Source organism: Manis javanica, chromosome 16 (assembly GCF_040802235.1).
Source record: "Manis javanica isolate MJ-LG chromosome 16, MJ_LKY, whole genome shotgun sequence".
Lineage (NCBI taxonomy): Eukaryota > Metazoa > Chordata > Mammalia > Pholidota > Manidae > Manis > Manis javanica.
In genome coordinates, this window is record NC_133171.1 from 19002742 (window position 1) to 19021924 (window position 19183).

Below are 19183 nucleotides of genomic sequence, written 5' to 3' on the forward strand. Positions count from 1 at the left end.
AAGGAACGATATAAAAGCAGAATGCCTGGGCTTTTTCTTTTTTTTAATTATTTTTAAATTTTTTAAATTATTTATTTATTTTTATTGACGTATAGTTGATAAACAATATTAATATCAGTTTCAGTGTACAACATAGTGATTCAGCAGTAATCTACATTATTAAATCCTCATCCCAACTAGTGTAGTTACTACCTGTCAACATAGAACGATGCTACAGAACTACTGACTCCGTTCTCTATGCCGCACTTGCATTCCCGTGACTAGATCACAGTTCGATTGAGATTTTGTGCCACTTTATCCCCTTCGCCTATTTCACTCACTCACCTCAGCCCCTCCCCCACGGCAACCAGCAACCTCTTCTCAGTGTCTGTGTGTCCGTTGCTGGTTTGTTCTTTTTGTTTTGCTTTGTTCTCAGATTCCACAGATGAGTGAAATCATTGGGCACTTGTCTTTCTCCGCCTGGCTTATTTCACTGAGCATGATACCCTCCAGCTCCATCCATGCTGTTACAAATGGCAGGATTCCTTTCTTTTTTTATGGCTTCCATTGTGCATATGCACCACCTCTTCTTCATCCATTCACCTATTGATGGACACTTAGGTTGCTTCTATATCTTGGCTGTTGTAAATAATGTAGCAATAAACAGAGGTGCATGTATATTTTATAATCAGTTATTTTTGTTTTGTTTTCTTCAGGTAAATTCCTTAAAAGTGGAGTTGCTGGGTTGTATGGTATTTCTATTTTTAGTTTTTTCAGGAACCTCCATGCTGCTTTCGACAGTGCCTGCACCAATTGACATTCCCACCAACAGTGTAGGAGGTTCCCTTTTCTCCACATCCTCACCAGCACTTGTGATTTCTTGTCTTTTGGATGGTGGCCATCCTGACTGGTGTGAGGTGACATCTCACTGTGGTTGTCATTTGCATTTCCCTGGTGACTAGTGATGTGGAGCATCTTTTCATGTGCCTGTTGGCCATCTGTACTGTCTTCTTTGGAGAAATGTCTGATCGGGTCCTGTGCCTATTTTCTAATTGGGTTATTTGTATTTTTGGTGTTGAGTCATGTGAGTACCTTATATATTTTGGATGTTAGCTTCTCACTGGATGTATCATTTCAGAATATATTATCCCAGACCAGAGGTCGCCTTTACATTTTGTTGATGATTCCTTCTGCTGTACAGCAGCTTTTAATTTAAACAAAAGCAAAAATACAAGTGGGACTACATCAAACTAGAATACCCAGATTTGAATGCAATTTCCTTTTATGTGGCCTTTGAGACTCACTTTCCCCATCTGTGAAAGTGAGATAAGGTCTATGTCAGAATTGTCATAAGGATTAAATGAGGATGTGCTGAATCACCCATAAAAATGACATTAATATTCACGATCATTTCCACTTTGTCACATACCTTTGGGTAGATGCCTTGCCTGAGACTTCAGCCCCCGGCAAGTTCACTATGGATTCAGTGAGACCAACAAATGACAACAGACCATTTTTGGGGTAAAAGGGTTTATACCTGGCTTTGACCTATACCTATAGTGGCAGGTCAAGCACTAGAATGTCTGCATCTAGCAGCTTGCAGGCCTGAAATCCTCCCCTGTCTCTGCCTCCTCCCAGAGCACTGGGCAGAGCTCTTTATATAGTGACTCAGCTAATAACAGCTCACTGCCTAGGGGTGTGGGAGCAGGAGCCCAGCGGAAGGCCAATCACATCATCAAGTACCTTAGGGTCAGGTGAGGATCCTGGCCATAGGAACTTCCATTTTTCCTAGAATATCACTTTCTGAATTCCAGGCTCCAAATATGAAAGGTAATTCAGAAGAATGAGCTGGGGCCGATGGGTAAGAAGACTAGATATGGAGGGTACAGTAACGTGGGGGGACAGAGGGGCTTGGTGTCAAGATCAAATCCTTTATACAGCAGATACAGCTCATAACAAAGATGATACCCAGGGGGCCCAATCATCTTGGAGATCTGAGGGCAATGGCCTCAAACCTCAAAGTCCACAATCTATACAAGTCCACTGTCTTCAGAAAATTGCTGTAATTCCTAGTAACCAACCTTCAGCCCTCTGGCTTCCTTTAGATCCCCTCTCTTCTCCTGTTGTCACTGCTGTATTCCACATCAACCTGGACATGAAACTCACCCCCTCCGCTGGTTCATACACAACCCACACACACACATCTTTTTATGTTGACAGATAGTAAGTGAGGACTTGATGTGCATAAATTCTGAATCACTATGTTTATACCTGAAACCAATATCATATTGGACATCAACTATACTTCAATAAAAAATTTTTAAAAAAGCTCAGCAGTGAGAGGAAACCAAACCATAACGATTTCCAAGTGTCAGTTCAAGAACCTGCTGGTTATATCATCTGTCCCTCCCACTTCCACCCGTATTTCGTGTTCGCTGAGAATCCTCTTGTTCCTGGAAGCTTCCTGTGCCCCCAGCTGGGTGAGCTGCCCTCCTCTATACTTTTACATTACCCTGTATTGCACCCTTCAGAGCCCCTGCTACTCTCTATTGTAATTACCCACTTCAATCTATCTTCCATAACTAGACAGCCTCCTCCAAAACAAAGACCTTGCTTTACCCATCAATGAATTCCCAGCACTTGACATGGTGTCTACACAGAGCAGTCACACAATATGTGGTGGCTTGGTCAGTCACCTTTCAGTAGCATGATCCCATCAGACCTTGACTACAGCCTTGCTGAGGAGGTCAGAAGGCTGACACAGACTGACATGGTGACTTGCTTCATGGCTGAACCTCAACCAGATCTCCTGACTTGTGGCCCATTGGTATTTTCTCTACATCAATATCAATAGCATACAGAACAATTTGGTTTTCATCACGCATTCTACTCTGTCTTCTGTACACAAAGCTCGGGACTTCAGAATCACAGGGAGTTAGAATAGTAGGGGTCCTGGAGACAGCTGATCACAGTCAAATTCCAGCCTTGTGCACAAAAGAAACCAGTCCAAGGAAAAATGACTTGCAACAGATCCTGGTCTATTAGTACCTTTCCATTCTCTTACCTAATAAAAAGGTGCATCAACACAATACTGGATTGATGCATGCACCTTTTTGCCAGATTTGTGCCTTCTCTCCAGGCCTATTCATGGTATGCAAAGAAGTGAATTTGGAAAAGAACATAATTTTCCATTCATCTTTCCATTCTGGTTGCACACGCCACAGTGGAAACCATTTGGTGGGGGCTCTGGGGTTAGGAGCGACCCATAACCAGCAGGTCTGCATCACTGCTCAACAGGGCTGTCAGTATTATGTCACTTAACTGACTGTCGCAGAAAGGTCCTTCAGTGTCACCCCGGTCGCTGCTGTAACACTCCCTAAGAAATAATAATGCCATCTGGTAAAGTAGGCGAGGCAGAGAAACGCAGCTGCTGTCATCCCACTAAGATGGAATTAACCAACATGAAGCGATTACTTTCCTTTTAAATTTCACAATTAGAATTTCAGTCTTGCTTTATTTGTACCGCGAAGTCACCACAACACTGTGCCCGCTGAAGGAACAACACCGCTCTCTGGATGAAAACACGGAGGAGGAGGAGTCGGGTTGGGATAATGGTGATTGTTACTCTGTTGTGTCTTTCATAAAGATGTTTCACGTTCCACTGGGCCGTGGTAATTACAGGTAGCGGTACTAAGAATAATGCATTTGCATTTAGCATTCACGTTTAGACTTTCCTCGTACTCACAGAGAAAAAAATCACCAAGTGAGGCTGCCAGCTGATGGCATGATTGCTAAACCGCACATGGAAGATCTTTTTCTCTCCCTTGGTAGCAGAAGATTTTAATGGAGAAGGAAGGGATCCAGCTTATAGGTGGCAGGTTTCTCATTTGAACAGAGATGAAATTCTGCCTCTCAGCTTTTAGTCCATTCATTGGAAGGGAGCAGACTGCTGGCTACATAGCAGAAGGGTGGACCTATTCAGAGCTTAACTGCTGGGCTAACTCTTCAAAACGCTGAAAGAGATCAACCATCGCCTGGCCATACTCCACTATGAGGGTGTCAGCAAGCTGGTGCTTTTGTCTGTGATGCATTTTTTTTTCTTGCATGGGAATTATATACTATATTACCTGGGGGCAGAGCAATGGGCAAAACCTGTCTTAACTGGTTTTCTGCTACGCAAAATCAGGAATGTAACAATGGGTTAAACTCTCAGCTTTTCTCCCACATCTGACCTGTTGATGAATCACTCAATGAGACCACATCCGTAGACGGAACCATGGAAATGTGTATTCCTTGCTCCTCAAGAGGAAGCCTCAAATACCACCCTTCTCACCGTCCCTTCACTAACTCTTTAACTCTCAGTATGGCTGTCATCCATTTGCTCTTCATGTCCTTTCATACTTGTCTGGCTCATAAACAAAATGATCCATGGGCCAGTTCACCAACAGAATGACTCTCCAACCTCCTGGCACAGACACTTCCACTGTAGGTTAAGTTCATTCTAATTGACTCTACAGTCAAAACATACACCTTTATAGCAAAGCTGCTTATTATAAAGCATACACTTGGTACCTTATCACAAAATAGTTTATGAAATTGGTTGTTTCTTAAACCTAAATAGAACTGGACTTTCCAAAGACAGGGGACTCCTTCGGGGATAAGACCATGCCTTATATTTTTTGATGCCTCTGATATAACATAGTGCCATTAGTAAGGAAGGCTCAATCTTTAAGGACCAGTAGCTTCAGACTTTAAAACCTAGGATGTTTCTATTTTGAAATTATACATGTTAGTCCTTTGGCATCTCTGTTGGAGTAGGATGGAAGAGTGGGGGGGGGTGGCTAACAAAATCATTCTCACCAACAAAATGTGACTAAATTCATTACTCATATACATGGATTTTGCCTGGCTCTACTGACTGAAATCTTGACAAATACAATGATGCCTGATGTATTATTATGGAGAGAAAACTCAAATTTTGATCTCAGATTGCAAGACTCTTCAGATCCTTGAATACAAGGACCCTATTTAGAAAGAAATTGTAATCTGTAAATATAATTCACAATCAAGTCTCTCAAAGTCACCAAAAAGCAATGACTATGTCTCTGATTACTAATTGAATCAGACCCTTTAGCACCCAAACAGCAACCAGAGGCAGCGGAAGCCGCCGGACCACACCAATCTGCATTTTCTGCCTCAAGCACATGCCCAGACTGTGTGCAGTTCTAAAAGATGCTGTTTCTGTTTGCAGCATGACTTCTAAAAAATGGTACAGATGTGCTAGGCATTACATTAATCTTCTTACCTGTAGTGATATGTGTAGTTTAGCACTAATCACATGCATCTAAGATCTACTTTGTGTCTTTCCTGGCCAACAGTAGACCCAAAGCCAGTTTTCAGTCCCCACGTTGAGCTCCTGTGCTACCTCGCCCCTTCTTTTTCTGAGACAAGCTTTAATAATTGTGCAGCCATAATGAAAGTGTATAGTTAAGAAGTGAAAGAAAGCAAAGATTATTTTTCCCCATACGGTGTACAAGGAGAGATCGTAGGGGTCTCAGAGAGGAAAATATATACACAATCTGTTCAAACCACCCAATTTCTCATTTAATCCCCGATTTGCCCATCTCAGACTAGCTCTTCATGCTTAAAAACCCCTCGCTTTTCCTTTCCTCTCCCTGTTTTTCTCTTTTGAGTCCCATAGACTCATTATATCTCCACACCAGGACTCACGTTCTCACAGACATTTGGCATAACCATTTCACAGAACACATGTACATTGCTCAAAGTAGCACATGGGGGGAAAAGCATATATAAACCTTTTTCCCCTTGATCCAAAGCAGTAATTGGAGCAAAACATCTAAATGTGAATGAAATAAAATTTCTCCCACTTTAGATTTCCTCAGCTATAAGTGCTCTTTTTTTTTTTCCATTTCCAACAATTTTTCTAAAAATCGACACCTTGGTGAAAGCCAAAAATACACAAGAATAAGCTTAAAGATGGGCACAAGAGATTCGGGCTTCAGTTTTAATTCTGCCTCCGCACCCAGGTGTGGTATGAAGAGGAAAATAAGAAACAGCGTAGACTAGCCGAAGAGGTCAGGGTCAGCTGGAGCCTTGCCCTACGCCCACGCACGTGAACATACCAGAGGGTTCCACCGAGGCCAGGAGGCTCGAAACGTAGCAATCATTTCATCTGTAGCTGGAATACCCAGTATCGCCCAGTTTAGAAAATGTTCATTTATTCAGATGCGTAAGAGAATTAGATCTCACAGGCCATACAATTTTACTTCCTTCAAGCTCCTAAAAAAGTCTCCAGGCTAGGGAACAACACTCCCACCCCATCCCAGGTAATTTGTTTTCAAAACCAAATTCAAATATATGCTGTTTTGAATGTGCATATGACAACTTCCTTATTTATATTCCATAATACTGATAAGCGTTCTTACATGTGACTTGATGACCAACATGTCACCGTGTGTTTGGTTTTATCTCACTAGGGCACTGTGAGTTAATCAGGGTCTATATGAAGGTTTTCAAAATTCAAATCGCAAACCAGTTGCTCTAAGAATTCCTCAATGTCTAAGCAATCTGCTCTCTAAGCTTATATGGATTTGGCTTATTCTAAGTATTTGTTGGATTTTATCTTGTGCACATATAATCATAGCCATACTTATGTAATATCTTCAATTCTTTATTAACTTCCTCAGCCTCTGAAAACTAATAACCTGATAGGCCCATTCATTCCTCCTCAAATTCCTGAGAAGACACAAAGCAAAGCAATGACTTCATTCATGCATGTTTTTGCACAACTAATTTTCTTATTTGTACAACATAAAGGAAGACTTGTAACTTAGGCAAACAGAACAATCTTCACCCTAAAAACAGAATATAAAAATGGAATGTGGGTGGTGAAGAGTTTTCAGTCTTCCAGTCCCACCAATATGTTATCTTTTTAACAGTATGCAAATGACTTAACAAGAATACATTCAGGGGTCCTGGGGTGAATAATTTCCATTTCTGTCACTGCCTAAAAACCATCCTTAATTGCCTCCATGCTGTGGAAATGGGCAATAAAATGAATTAAGGGGATGGTCTCTCACCCAAGATTCTCTCCAAAAGAAGTAAAAAGGGGAGGAGAGGGGAGAGAGAGAGAGAAAGACATGGTGAGAAGGAAAACAAAGGAAAATGAAAAGACTTCTTTTTCACAATTTGTTTTTCATCTCATTTTGAAGCCTCCTACTCGGGCATCATGAAACTACATTTTTCTCATGGTAAATTTGTGACCATCATAGTGGGATGCTCATTGAAAACATGAAGCTTCTGGGAATTTTGAAAAGCAAACACCTGAGAAGGGCCACCTGTCCTGAGCATTGCAAGTCACCTGACCAAGTCATCACGCCATAGAAGAGGCTGATCCCGATTTAAAGTATCAGTATGCCTGGGCCCAGTTGTTAGTCAACAGGAGAAGCCCAAAGAAATATCCCGTTAAAATACACAATTTGTGCCATAACCTGCATGGACATAGACTACAAGTCAAGCAATACCTTGGCCAAATAATGTGCACGGATCTTACTGCTCCTCCGTAGGGTTGCACAAACCCACCGCAGTTCAAGCAAATGAAATGAAAGTGCTTTTCTCCTCACCCTTTGTTACAGACTGAATTCTGTCTTCCCCAAATTCACTGCATTGAAGCCCTACTCCCCAGTGTGACTTTGGAGATAAGGCCTTTAGGGAGGTCATTAAGGTTAAATGAGGTCATAAGGTCAGGCATCTAACACAACAGGAGTAGTAGCCTTATAAGAGGAAGAGACTAGAGATCTCTCTCTCTCCCTGTGCACAGGGACAAGGCCATGTGAGGACACAGTGAGAAGGTGGCATCTCCAAGCCAGAAAGGGGCTGCACCAGGAACCTGATGGTACTTTTTATTTTTAAATCTTTTCAACATACCAGAAGCTGTCCATAATAACTGTATACAACTTGATGAGTTGGGAGATACATATGCACCCATGGAATGTTCACCGAAATCTATGCCATAAACCTATCCATCACCTCCAAAAGTTTCATCCTGCCCTCTTATTTTGTGTGTGTGATAAGGACATTTGACAAGCTCAATCTCCTTAGCAACCCATTAAGTATGCAGTGCAGTAATGTCACCTACAGGTATTACACTGTACTAGATCCTTAAGGCGTATATACCTTGTATAGCAGAAACTTTGTATCCTTTAACTATTAGCTTTCCATTTCCTCCTCTCCCTGCAGCCCCTGGCACACACCTTTATTCTCCACTTCTATTAAATTATTTTTGATTCATCACATAAGTGGCATCACATAGTATTTGGCCTTCTGCGTCTGTCACATTTCACTGAGTACAACGGTTCACCCAAGTTGTCCGACAGCAGGATTTCCTTCTTTCTCATGGCTGAATAATAAACACACCACATCTTTATCCATTCGTCCATTGACGGACACTCGGGTTGTTTCCGTACTTGGCTATTGTGAATAATGCTGTAATGAACACGGGAACGCAGCTATCTCTTCGGGATCCTGATTTTAATTTCTCTGGGTAAATACCCAGAAGCAGGATTGCTGGGTCATACGGTAGCTCTATTTTCAGTCTTTTGAGGAACTTCCATACTGTTTTCCATAGTGGCTGCAACAACTTACATTTTCGCCAATAGGGTACAAAGATTCCCTTTTCTCCACCTACTTGTCAACATTTGTTATCTTATGGCTTTTTTAAACTAAAAGGCATCCTAACCAGTGTGAGATGGTATCTCACTGTGGCTCTGATTTGCACTTCCCTGGTAATTAGCAATGTGGAACACCTCTTTATAAAGAGATGAAATATCTACTGGTCTTCTGCATGCCTATTCAGTTCCTTTGTCCATTTTGAATAAGATTAGTTGCTTGTTTTGTTTGTTATTGTGAGAAATTCCTTATATTTTGGATATTAACCCATTATCAGATATATGGTTTGGAGGTATTTTCTCCCATTCCGTTAAGTTGCTTTTCATTTTGTTGATTATTTCCCTTGTGCAGAAGCCTTTTAGTTGGATGTGGACCCCCTTGAATATTCTTTTCCTTTCATTGCCTATGCTTTCGGTGCCACATCCAAAAAATTATGGCAAAGCCAATCCTGACAGCATCTTGATTGGGGACTTCCCACCTCCAGAACTGGGAGGACATGAGAAACTAGCTGCTAAAGCAAAAGTTTCCATTTTCTTTTTAATACAAAAAAACCGACGTTGAGTACCTTGGCTATGTTAAGCACTGTTCCTGGCACCGAGGATACAGTAATGAGCAGAACAGAGGGCGCCCACTCGCACAGAGATTGCACCCTCCTGGGAGAGACAAATAATAAATGTGTAAACAGATTTCCGAAGTTTACTATAAACAATAGCTCCGTGAGAAAAGACAGAACAATGTTATGTGACAGAGTGGGGGACTGAGAAGGGGGTCGCGGTGGTGGTGCGGGCAGGCCCCCCACTAGGACAGGAACGAGGCACCGAAGCTGGCCCGCGGCCCAGGGGAGGAGCGTTCCGGGCAGAAGGAAAACCAAGGGCAGAGAGTCGGCAGCACAGGCTGGGTGTGCCGGAGGCCCAGAAAGAGCGTGAGTGTCCCTGGGGAGGGTGTGTAAGAGGATGTGCAGGGGCCGCATGGTGCAAGCAAGGGAAGGAACTGGAGATCCGCGGTACAATACCGAGCCATGGAAGCTGCCGGAAGGGTAAAAAATGGGGGAAGTTATATGATTAAGTCATTTTAGCTAGTACAAGATGAATGATAACAAAGGCATGATAATGATGAGGGGTGCCAGTTTGGCGGCACTTGCAGCAGACTGCGTGAAGCGTGATGGCGACTTGGGTCAGAGCAGCTGGGTGCGCAGCCAACTTGGTGAAACAGACCCAGGCTATGTGTGCTGGAGGCAGCGCCAACCAGCTTTCTGATGGATGCATTGGTTGAGGTAAAAAAACAAAAGAATGACATTTTAGATTTTAGGCTTAAGAAAGTAAGCAGATAGTAACTGGAATGAATGTGCAACTCAGTTCTGTATCTTCGCAGCACCATGAGTGGCTCAGAAAAGCCACCTGATGGTGTTTGTGAAGGGAAGAGAGGAGAGGGGAGGGAGAAGAAAAGGAGGGAGCAGGGAGGGAGGGCTTCCTCCACTGTACACCCCCGAAAGAGAACATCACTGCCTTTTGCAAATACCCAGCTACTGCAACAAAACAATACCTGAGTTTTTTAGCATACACTCCACATGCCTTCAGTATACATTCCATAAAAGTGGACATATTAAGTGTTGTGCCGAATAACTGTAAAGCCTTGCAAAATCCCCAAAAGCTTTCTAAATAAAAGATTAAATTCTCTTCAATATCAATTTAGAATTAAGTATATATTATTCTCTCCTATACAGATGTGTACTATCCACAGTACGTGGTCCTTTCTAGAGCCAAATTTGTTTAAAACCAAATATTCACTCTCTGACCATGTCTCAGAATAGTTAGCTTAATGTACCATACTATTATTACTACTATAACTAATCTAAATACTAACAACTAATAAGTTTGGATACAGGTTATTTTGAAAACTCAGTCTTCAAATATGTCACTTTATAACTCAAGTAACGGCCAGGCTCAAAATTTTATCTTTCTCTACTACTTATGCATAAACATGTAACCATGAAAGTTTGTAAGAGCCGTCATGCCCAAAAGATTCTAGGCATACAGAGATGTTCAAAACATCAGGACTTAAATATGAAATATTTTTTATGTCTACATTTAAATGGCAAAATGAACAATGGCTTCATATCACAAGTAATAAAGGGGATCAAACAACACACAGGATAAACCCAGGAGGTTGGCCAAGGCAGTGTTGGTCATCAACTGAGCATCAACATTGTCTAGAAGGTGAAGGGTAGGAGAGGTGAGCGCTTGTCGTGGCTGCACTGGGCTGTAGTTGTAATACCCGGGGAGAGCAGCGCAAGGGTGCTGCAGCCTGGCCCACGTTAGGTGCAACTATGCTGAGTAATGCTGGTCAGAGTTATCAAGACTTACCAGGTACTGAGAAAGTTTACCATGTCAGGTAATAGGTACTTAATTTCTTAGTTTCTTGGTGACAAATTTATTTTTTTAATTTTGCCAACCCCTGAGACGACAGTTATATGTTAGAACCTGATTCAGCGTGATTATGGAAGCATAAAATTTGCAAGTCACTGCAGAGAACAAGGAGCAGACCGTCCCAGGTCCCCAGGCACGCTGAGCCTGGACTCTGTCTGCCAGTCCCCCCCCCCGGCTTTCTGTACCATCCAGAGAGCAGCTCAGCCTAGGGAAGCGGAGACACACCCACACCTCTCGGGAGACCTCCAGGAAGCCGCATTATCTTCTCTGCCTTTGCCACCATTTTCTTCATAAAATGACCTTTCAAAAATTAAACCTTCTAAACATTCATGTAATCAGGGAGTTAAGCTATAACCTCAGACATACGCTGACTTCCAGAGCCCATTAGAAGCACCCCTCATCCGCTCCTTATTTCTTCATCCTCTACAATCAGAATTCGACACGACATGTCCCCTGGCAACTCCAATACATGCAGGACAGATTCGTGCTGAGCCCTGAGCCTCGCTTCTTGCCCGTCCCTTTCCCTGTGGGCAGCACAACAGCCCTGACAGGGTGCCCAGGCTCTGTCCTGCTCTGGACCACCGAGGGAAGCCCCCTTTCCAGAAGCCCTACTCAGGAACTGCAAGATGAATCCCGCCCAGCGAGAACGCGGTCCCATTTGTCTGTAAACTCAGCCCCACAAAACACTCCTGGAAGCCCTCTCAGCCACAAAAAAAAGAAAAGAAAAATCCATTTTTTTAGTATGTTTGCATATTTACTATCTTCACTTGCCTCCACTTTTCATCACTGTTGTCCAAGTACCCATGTCACCTGATTGGCCACTGATCTTATGGCTGACAAGTTCACCTTCTCCACGTGCCTGGATACAGTGAAGCTGGTATTTCATGAACTGAACTACTGTCGAATTCAGTAGGTACTCAGAACTACATTAAAATATGCAGCAAAAGAAACACACTCGGTACAATTAATCCCTCTTCATACCGTGAAGACGGAGTTGAAGTTGACTGATATATCAACATTTTAAGTACCTATTTTTCCAACTGACATAAGAATACTGAGAAAAATCTATGACTTTGGCAAATGTATATTTTGTTCACAGTTATTACCAGCTGGCAAAAGGTCGTTGAGATGGGTGGATATACTTGGTCCCCCAAAGGACAGGAGTAGAGACAATAAAAAAAAAAACAACTCGCAGCAAAGAATCCCAAGGAATGTGAGTTTCTTTTGCAGCACAGCAAGCCTAACCTGCCTTACACAGTAACACTGGCTGGCAGGCTGGCGAGAAAAGCACGACTGTTGCCTGCCCTGAGAAACACATAAGCCTTATAAAACAGAGCAGTTTGGCTACTTGGAGCTAATTAATATATGAAAATAGCTCATATTTTTAATTCAGCAACAAAAGCATAGGTGGCAATTAGAATGTTAGGCATCGAGAATGCAAAAAGGAAAGAGAAACGGTAGAAGGCAGTGCATGAAAAGCAGTTTTAATACAGTAAGAAATAGGAAAAGGAAATTGAGAAGCGGCAGCTTCATCTTAACCTTGCCTTCTAGCACTTTCCCGAGACAGAGGAAGTCAATTATGGACCACAGCATCACTTAACACAATTCTATTCCCTGGCTAACCTTCTCTGAACACACTTCCCTGCAGGACGTCTTGACAAGTTGCCCGCACAGCAAGCAGGGAAAACTTTCACTACCTGTAGATCTAGAGAAGCTCATTAAAAACACACCAAGTGCGGCACAGGGCTGTAAATTACTTTAAAACTCTCAGACTTAATCTCTTTTCTCACATCATACAGATCAATTATTAAGCTTTGCCACAGAAAAATGGAGCATAATATCCGCTACTATATCACAGCCTTATCAAGGAGGCAGTCATTGTCTACAAGGAAAACAAGCCTTATGACCACAGTAAACCAAGGGCTACCTTAGGAGGGATGGAGAGAGGGAAGGGAAAAGGAAAACATAAAAACTATTTACTGGGTAAATAAGGAAAATTTTAACAAAAAATTAATAAATCAACATTTACTGCACTAATTAGTATCTCCTAGAGGGATATAAATGTGTTCATATCAGTTAGAGACTGTCTGATATGACAAGAAAATACCCACATATCTACATCAAAAGCATTTTTCCTCATTCCCTTCCTCCCTTACTGTACTGAGCACATCATGAGCACATGAAGGAAGGCAGAATAATTTATTATTTTGTCTCCCACTGCTTTGTACCTTCAACATTTTTTGAATAAATACAAAGTCATAAATTAGCTTGTAGCAAAACAGAATTAATTGAATGTCTTAAGTAGGATAATCAAACCAAGGTTTGAGTCAATTTATCTGCCTAAGATTTTGCTAATGTAGTTTCAGCTCATTAAGGCGAGACTTGATGCTAGAGATGGGACATTATTAGACATAAAAAGGGAAAATACCAGAAGAGAAAATCGGCCTCTCTGTTTTTCCAGGAGACCTTCTTGAAGGTTATCTGATGTATCTGATTCCCTCCAAACAGGAATCTGTGGTCGAAAAAGTGAAGATGTTTTCATAGAATCTGAAGACATTTACACACATACTGACACAGAGAAGGCTCTGCCCTTCATTCCCTCAAAGGTCCTTGCCAGAAACACTGCATGGAACAGCTGTAGTGTGTATGTGTGTGTGTGTGTGTGTGTGATGGCAATACATATGCACATAATATATTTATGTAGAATACATAAATGTAGGGAGAGAAAAATAAAATTTTCAGGCATCTAAGTAAAACAAGAATAACTGTACACAGCAAAAAAGAGACAAAGAAACAAGAGCAAAGTTGTGGGGGCAGATATTCCCTGTGTTTCCAGTAGTGGATCCAGTAATAATCTGTGATTCTCCAGCAAACAGGTTCCCCACAGGAGAACATATGACAGTCATTGAGCACTGCCCCGACCCGGGCTGGGCAACAGTGCTCAAATGCCCAGTTCTGTTCTGCCCACATTTTGTTAATATGGGATCTTTCCTCATGAACAAGATTAACAAGATCTTGGAACTCCTAGCACAACTGCTTGTAATAAGTCACAATAAATCAAGAAAAACTAAATGTTATATAGCTAAGACTTCAGTAACATTAGCTGGCCTCAAAGACACCAGGTTTATGAGTGGATATTTCATTTGGTAAACCCAAATATTAAAGGATCCATATAAATGGGGCAAAATCTCATCAAGGCTATAAAGCTGTAATAAACCAGAGGTACTTAAAAACCTGGCTTGATAGACAAATGAAGTTGCACTAGATTTGACCAGGGTCAAGTCATGCAACCTCTTCGATGTCCTCATCTGTAAAAGCCAGAGGACAGTAGCTTTCCATAACATAGATTTGCTGTGAGGATTAAAACAGATGATATATTCAAATAAGCTCTGTGCCTAGCACAAAATGAGCACTTGATACATGGCAGCTACCCTATTTTTATTATTTGCTGGATAAACTTTCATCTGTCATTTTACCTAGACCTTTAGTACACCCTGTGGTGATATGAGAGATGCCAAATACTCCCAGTAACTTTAAACACGATAAAATACACTGAGCCTTCATCATGATTTGAAAAATTAACTGGTTTATAAATCACATTTAAAACACATAACTAGACAGACTTGTCGTTTCTCCCCGGTGGTGCTCAAAGACGGAGGCCGAACACCAGACACCAGATACTGTGACAAGTCACACTCCACGGTACATGCGCTGTGCATTGCCTCGGACATTCGTTAAATAAAGCTGAATTCAAAATAAATGTTGAATTTTTCAATGCCAAAAATTTTTTACAAATGTATGTGTGTATATACTATATATGTAGGTATGCATGTGTAAAATTCCCATCATCTGAAAAGTATCACATCATCCCTAAGAATGGAATGTTGTATGTGACTATCACGTCGTATTTGTATTTTTCTGTGACACCCTTTTAAACCTCTTCCATTTTTCCTGTTGATGTGAAACTGTGATTAGTGTGAATTTCTAAAGTTTATACTCTTCTAAGGCAAGGAGTGTTCCTATTGGCCAGAATTAGAGATGACCTTGCCCAAATGAAGGGACCAGAAGATTGTTTATTTGGAGCAAATTTGTATTTATGGCCAGTGAACTATTTCTCTGGGGCCTCCGATTCTCCACTCTGGTGCTAAGGGAAGGCGACTTCGGTTGGTCGCTCTCACTCGCATCTGAGCAGAGCGGCAATAACGGCAAATGATCCTTGGAAATCACAATCACATTAGGCTGCTGTTCAAATAGCTTTTAGGGCCGTGATAATGGGAGGCATTCCTAATAACTGGCGACTCTGTGAGACCCTGCCCAGAAGGCCTCCAAACGGCAGCCCACAATTTAAACTATAATCTGGAAACAGTGGAAATGATGAGGTTCCAGCTGGGGACCTTCTGGTCTGAGGGCCAGCGTTCAGCCTCCCCACCAGACACCTCCAAGCCTCGTTGCGGTGGTGAGTGGACGGCTCTACTCTCTTGGACTCTTTCCAACCCCGTGCCCATCGCCCACCTGACGCCCGGGACAGCGGGAGGTTGCATTTCTGTGCTTCCCCAGAGGTGCCTCAGAGCTGACGGGGCATTCCCGGGGGGCTGCTCTCCAACCGAACACGCAGGCGGCTGGCACAGCGGCGCTCCCACGGTTGTGACCAGTGAACTTTCTTCCTTCCGTGTGCTGGGTGGGCTTTGGGACACACTTGGCCACTTTCCGCTTCAAATGAAAGCTGGCAGATGCACGGCATGAGGCGGGGAAAGGACTGTATTTTTCCTACAATAGGCAATAAACTTTTGCATAATAACTCAACACAAATTAAATAGCAAACGGGAACATTAGGGGGACCTGCCTGCACGGAAGGGAACACCCGGAGTTCTTAGTGACCATCGCGTGTCATTACTCGGGAAGTCCCGTCCCAGTGCCACCACCAAGCGGCCTGAGCGTTTAGGCAGTGACACGGCCGATGAGAACGCGTCCCCCCCGGGGCACTGGGGGTGGGACTCGAGATCTCAGGAAGCGGCAGTTACAGATTTGGTCTCCAGTAAGCAGAGAGGGAAAAAACAAATCTTACTAACTGAAAGAAGGTTGGGAAGAAAATTGTAAGGACTCTCGCAAAGCCTCTCTCGTATCTCCACCTAAATCATTTATTTAATAGGAAATGTTTTCACTCCCCATGTAGATCAACAATTCCCATGAAATGGCGGTTTGTCTCTCAAATTAGGAGCGGGAATCTAACAAGAGGATGAACATTAATACCCAGATTCCTGGAATGCTCAGAGTGCTAGCTCAGCTGCTTCTCCTGGGCTCATTAGGAAAACTTTCCAGTTCCCTAACTCCCTCGGAAGCAGACATCAAAAGTTGTTTGGAATTCTTTTTTTAAACCATGCACAGGAGCAAATTTCTGCAAGGTGGAAGTGGGAATAACAACCAGTGTTTTGGAATATTTTCTTTTCTGATAGTCATCAAATAAGGTACAATATTTGCTAACAGAGGGTAATTTGAATTATCCACGGATAGTTAAAAAACACAAAGAGTTCATTACGCAGATATCTCTATTTAAAATAGATTTGCTTTTGTTCATCAGCGCAGTGCACATGGCTGGGAAATGGCAAAGCGCCAGGATGAAACTGCTCCTAATTTTCAGAGGAGGCCACCAGCTAATTACACAGACTGCAGGTGTGAAGAGAGAAGCTTAAAGTAATCAATAGCGGTAATTAATCTGCTAGACTGGAGCTAAAGAGCTAACAGCTGGACATCAGAAATGGACACATGCAACAAGATCAGCAATAATTACCTCTTTAAATATTGAATTTCCATAGCAACAATTAAGCTTATAAATAAAGGCTGGAAACCAAGGCTTCAAGGCATGACAGTGCACGGCAAACACAGCATTCCCCAAATCACCCCTTTTCATGGAACACTAACAGCATGTTTGGGCTGGGGCACCCTGTTTCCAGAGCTGGAGGAACCTGAGCGTAGCTCCAGACCTCTGAGCCACCAAGATGGCCTTAGAAGTTTCCTTTGGGGGTGAGAAAAAAGCCTTCCCACGTCACCTGGCACAACAGAGCTACGGGCTACAAGACACTTCTCATCTGTGAAACATGTTCCTTTTTTAAACAGTCACAAAACATGTCAAAACAACTTCCTAATGAAGGTGCTGAGACCATCCGCCTTGAAGATTGAGGTGTATTTTGAGGGGTTTTTTTCAAAACCAGTATGACAATGAAGGGGTGGGTCCACACCCTGAGGCTCCCATGACATTCTTCTGCTTTGTAGAAAGAATAGAGAAAACCATTTGTTCGCGGACTTTGTATTGTTTTTTTTTGAGCCAGTGGGAAAGAGCTTGGCTGTTACTGAATGTGGACTAGGTGCTTGGTTGGCTGTTACTGAATGTGGACTAGGTGCTTGGTTGGCTGTTACTGAATGTGAACTAGGTGCTTGGTTGGCTGTTACTGAATGTGGTCTAGGTGCTTGGTTGGCTGTTACTGAATGTGGACTAGGTGCTTGGTTGGCTGTTACTGAATGTGGACTAGGTGCTTGGTTGGCTGTTACTGAATGTGGACTAGGTGCTTGGTTGGCTGTTACTGAATGTGGACTAGGTGCTTGGTTGGCTGTTACTGAATGTGGACTAGGTGCTTGGTTGGCTGTTACTGAATGTGGACTAGGTGCTTGGTTGGCTGTTACTGAATGTGGACTAGGTGCTTGGTTGGCTGTTACTGAATGTGGACTAGGTGCTTGGTTGGCTGTTACTGAATGTGAACTAGGTGCTTGGTTGGCTGTTACTGAATGTGAACTAGGTGCTTGGTTGGCTGTTACTGAATGTGAACTAGGTGCTTGGTTGGCTGTTACTGAATGTGGTCTAGGTGCTTGGTTGGCTGTTACTGAATGTGAACTAGGTGCTTGGTTGGCTGTTACTGAATGTGAACTAGGTGCTTGGTTGGCTGTTACTGAATGTGGTCTAGGTGCTTGGTTGGCTGTTACTGAATGTGGACTAGGTGCTTGGTTGGCTGTTACTGAATGTGGACTAGGTGCTTGGTTGGCTGTTACTGAATGTGGACTAGGTGCTTGGTTGGCTGTTACTGAATGTGGACTAGGTGCTTGGTTGGCTGTTACTGAATGTGGACTAGGTGCTTGGTTGGCTGTTACTGAATGTGGACTAGGTGCTTGGTTGGCTGTTACTGAATGTGGACTAGGTGCTTGGTTGGCTGTTACTGAATGTGGACTAGGTGCTTGGTTGGCTGTTACTGAATGTGGACTAGGTGCTTGGTTGGCTGTTACTGAATGTGGACTAGGTGCTTGGTTGGCTGTTACTGAATGTGAACTAGGTGCTTGGTTGGCTGTTACTGAATGTGAACTAGGTGCTTGGTTGGCTGTTACTGAATGTGGACTAGGTGCTTGGTGCTACGCTACGCGCTTTACAGTTTCCGCACATTTCTTCAAACGTAACACTGGCTAGTTCGATGAAGGAGAAGGGGCAGAAGGAAGCTGCAGATGGCCAGGGCCCCCAGGCAAAAGGTGGGAAACCGGACGAGGGCCGTGATGTGAGCTCAGGCCCAGGGGTTTTTAAGATATATCAGCAAAGCGCTCAGATGTCCTTGGGAAGAGAATCTGCTCTCTAGAACACTGCCAATTACTGTTATATTTCGAACACTATTCCAGTTATGCTGTTTTATGTTCTATCCCTGTCCCAAAAAGAGTCTATGATAGTCTGATGACTCGGAAAATATTTGTATAATTTTCTTTCCTTTAATGTTTACTCATTCTGATCTTCATTCACAGAGTCTGTGGCCCTTGTTCAAACATTCTGTAGAAAAATATCATGAACAATAACTACCGATCCTCTGCTCATTCCAAATCAAACAGCAGAGTAACATTGGAAGAGGAGATGGCCAGGCACATCTCTTCTTAATCATTATCAAAACAGAGCCATTTTTATTGAGATCCTGTTCTCTTCCAATTGCTCTCCAAAAAAACAAGGCACTTTTCATGCATCATCTCATCTAATGCTTTTGGTGATATCCCAAACCACAGAACATAACAGCCACTCACACTTGAGAAAAATGAGGCTCAGACACGTGAAGCGATATTTCCACAGA

At 42.8% G+C, this 19183-nt stretch overlaps 1 protein-coding gene across 7 annotated transcripts in view; it reads right to left on the bottom strand.

Moving 5' to 3' along the window:
- The window catches only part of RNF144B (ring finger protein 144B), a 343986-nt gene that overhangs the window by 23056 nt on the left and 301747 nt on the right, over positions 1-19183 (bottom strand). The gene's annotated exons all lie outside the window — the stretch shown is intronic.